This window comes from Rhinopithecus bieti, unplaced genomic scaffold (assembly GCF_001698545.2).
Source record: "Rhinopithecus bieti isolate Rb0 unplaced genomic scaffold, ASM169854v2 scaffold_65226, whole genome shotgun sequence".
Lineage (NCBI taxonomy): Eukaryota > Metazoa > Chordata > Mammalia > Primates > Cercopithecidae > Rhinopithecus > Rhinopithecus bieti.
This window is the reverse complement of record NW_016825767.1, coordinates 1,214,218-1,218,206: the sequence shown is the minus strand read 5'-3', so window position 1 is coordinate 1,218,206 and position 3,989 is coordinate 1,214,218. Positions and strand designations below refer to the sequence as shown.

General features: G+C 41.6%; 1 pseudogene; it reads left to right on the top strand.

Annotated features, from left to right (window-relative positions):
* The first annotated feature begins 2,166 nt into the window (after positions 1-2,166).
* LOC108522726 (voltage-dependent anion-selective channel protein 1 pseudogene) lies at positions 2,167-3,033 on the top strand (annotated as a pseudogene).
* Positions 3,034-3,989: the final 956 nt, after the last annotated feature.

The following is a 3,989-nucleotide window of genomic DNA, read 5'->3' as shown; positions in this document are numbered from 1 at the left end:
CAATTCTGTCTTCCATCCCCTTGTGTCTGGTTTGGCAACAGGCAATGTTTCAGATCAAATCTATTTCATCAGTCTGGATTCCTCAGTCAGGATGACAAAAAGCAGAACCCCCCAGCTACTTGTGGAAGATGTTGCTGTGAGCTAGTTCTTGTTGTATGAAGCCAATGAGTTTGTGAAGTTGTTTTTATACTAGCATAACTATTCTATCAAGATTGATCCAGTAACGTGGGTATAAGGTATCTGTGATTTTGTTCCTGTCTAGTTCTCAAGGCACACTCCAATCATTCTCTGAAATGCTTGTACTCCAGCAATTCCATTAAGCTACTTTAAAATAAAAGCACAATGGTGTGCAGAGCATGAATTGGAGGGAGAAAAACCAGAGAATGATATTGAAGTCACAGGAACAGATGGGCCCAGGTAAATATACAAAGGAATCCAAATATGAAAGGCTAAGGACAAAACAAAGGCATTTAAAAGCTGAATGGAAAAAGGCATGGAATGCAACGAGGGAGGACAGAGGCAACCTAAACCTGTTAGAGGAGTTCTAGGGAAACCAAAGGAGAAACATTACAAAACTGAAAGGCTCATAGCATCAAACTAGACAAATAGATTAAATAGGATGGGGATTAAGAAGAAACAATTAAATTTGACTATTAACAGGACTCTGTTGTCTTCAAGAAGACTTTCAATGGAATAAAGGATCAATAAAAGGACTGAAGAGGCCTAGAGACAAAATGAGAGAAGAAGAGGGAGTTCAAGAAGAACAAGGGAATACCTGCTTCTGGCAGTAACTGCCTCATTCTTTTCTAAAAAGTAAGTCATCTTCTAAGTCTCTTCCACTCCCAAATTCCAAGGACCTCAATCTAGAAAGTGAGGTCTAGAGTAACCCCAGACATGTGTTGGGTGACCTCCATGCTAAATCTCTACAAGAATCAATGTGGCATTGGGATCTAAGCCACTCCAGGCTTGACAGTGGACAAGTCTAAACTTCTGGATAAGTCTCTCCAAGCTGCTATGTCTCTAAGCATAGTGTGGTGCTTAAGGAGGAGCCAACATTTGTTACACTTATTATATCAGGCATCTCTTTTAATCCCCATTACAACCTTCCAAGGTGTGTCTGCATTGGATAGGTAAGAAAACCAAAGCTCATGGCCCAGTGCGGTGGCTTACAGCTGTAATTCTAACACTTTGGGAGGTCAAGGTGGATGGATCACTTGAGCTCAGGGGTTCAAGACCAGCTGGGCAACATGGTGAAACCCAATCTCTACCAAAAAAAAACAAAAATTAGCTGGATATGGTGGCACATGACTACAGTCCCAGCTACTTGTAGGGGGCTGAGGTAAGAAGATCACTTGAGCCCGAGAGGTCAAGGCTGCAGTGAACTGAGATCGTGCCACTGCACCATGGCACTCCAGCCTGGGTGACAAATTGCAACCCCATCTCAAGAAAAAAAAAAGAAAAAGAAAAGAAAATCAAAGCTCACAGTGTTTACATTACAAACCCAAGGTCAGCTTGTTATAGGCAGCAAGGCCACTATATCTTTCAGACTCCAAAGCCCAGGCCTATACCATACTTTTCAACTGGGAGTATCAGTCACTATAGGGGAACGCATGGTGCTATGCCATGACATCTAGAGATGCAAAAATATGTAAAATTTGCGTAACTTTTTAATGTTAAATCAGAGACATTCTATGACATTCAGGCGTCAGTCTGCATGCTCTTTTGCCAAGGTGGGTCCTGCTTCGGAAAAGTTTGAGAAATATTGCATGTTCATACCACCTAGAATGGACCTAGGCTGAAACACAAATTGCCAAAGCCAGTATCTCTTTGACTCCGGTGAAGGGGAGGCTAGAGACCGTGCCAGAGCAAATTCCTCCCTGCATGACATCCTTCTTTGATGCCAGGCTCCTATGTGCACACAAAACAACTGGTCGCTTGTAAAGATTACCCAGTGATGAGATGTGGCCTTCTCATTTTTTGGAATGGGGAGATGACAAAAAGCAGCCTTTCTCCAGGTTTCAAATGAAATTTTTAACCTTCTTCTCTCTCATTCCCCAAAATGATTTTGGCCTATTGAAATATAAACATTCTTAATACAAATAGGCAAATATCCATACGTTCCCGCCATGGCTGCTGGAGGCCATCATCACCACCTCCCAGCAGAGGATGGCTGTGCCACTCACACATGCCAACCTTGGCAAATCTGCCAGGGATCCCTTCACTGAAGCTATGGACTTGACACACTAAAACCTTATTTAAAAACAAAATCTGAGAATGGATTGGAATTTACAAGTTCGGGTTCAGCCAAGACTGAGACCACCAAAGTGATGGACAGCCTGGAAACCAAATACAGAAGCCTTGAATGCGGCCTGGCATTTATGGGGAAATGGAACACTGACAACATATGAGGCACCAAGACTGCCACAGAAGATCAGCTCGCATGTGGACTGAAGCTGACCTTCCATTCATCCTTCTTACCTAACACTGGGGGAAAAACGTGCTAAAATCAAGACAGGGTATGATCGGGAACCCATCAGCCTGGCTGCAACATGGATTTGGACATCACTGGGCCTTTAATCTGGGGCATGCTGGTGCTGGGTTAGGAAGGTTGGCTGGCTGGCAACCAAATGAATTTTGAGACTGCAAAGTCCAGAGTAACCCAGAGTAACTTTGCGGTTGGCTACAAGACTGATGAATTCCAGCTTCACACATGTGAATGACAGGACAAAAGTTTGGTGGCTCCATTTACCAGAAGGTGAACAAGAAATTGGAGAGTGCTGTCAATCTCTCCTGGACAGCAGGAAACAGTAATACTCATTTCAGAATAGCAGCCAGGTATCAGATTGACTCTGAAGACTGCTTGGCAGGTAAAGTGAACATGTAGATACACTCAGGACCCTAAAGCTAGGTATCAAACTGACACTGTCAGCTCTCCTGGATGGCAAGAATGTCAATGTCAGTGGTCACAAGCTCAGTCTAGGACTAGAATTTCAAGCCTCAATGAATACTGTACAATCGTTTAAAGTATTTTGAAGCATAGCTCCCTTCAGAATTTAGTGTATCTTTCAATGTTGTATATCTGGGATGCAAATATTGCTAAATATTATATCAGACCTCCAGGTTTTAAAGACAATTCAGCTTTAAGGTGTTACCCTTTCAGAAGTACAGAAGAAACCCAATTCCACAAAAGGGCCTTTCAGCTGTTGACTTGGGGAGCTAGGTGGCCCCTCTAGAGATGCCACATTTCTTTTTTACCTAGAAATAACTGCAATTGGAACCTGATGATATGTAGGCACTTTGCAAATGCATATTGAGTAAATGAATGAAATTGTTACTTCTTGAGAAATGAACCATGGTTGCCTGACCCTACTTGATGAGAGGCTCCTTGTTAGATGCTGTGTACAAACTCACCTGAAAGGGACTTTTTAAGACAGCTCTTCATGATCTGTTTCTACTCCAGTTCATCAACACCTCTTTTACACCAAAAGGTCTGCAGGGTGTGGTAACTGTTTCTTTTGTGACATTTTGAGGTGGAAGAGGGTGCATGTGATGAAGCCAATAATTCAGGACTTAATTCAGTTTTACACTGTGGTTTTTGGTTCTTCGACCAGAGTATGACATAGCTTCCAGGAGCTCCAGTTATAAGTTTGGAAGAGGCTATGTGATCGTAATAACACGGTGACAACACTCAGAATCTAAATTGGACTTCTGTTGTATTCTCACCACTCTATTTTTTAGCAGTTTAATGAATACATTTTAGATTCTTCCATTTTGTGTGGAATTAGAACCTTCCCTTCAAATACTGTAATTAACATCACTTAAAATAAAGTTTGAATAGAATACTGAAACCTCATCCTCCTATTGTCTTTATTAATTCAATGTAAATAAACGGAAAAAACAAATAGGCAAATTCTACTACTATCTAATTTATTCATTGAGTTTCACATACCGACTTACAAGAGCAAGTTTATATTAATTTAGCAACATTG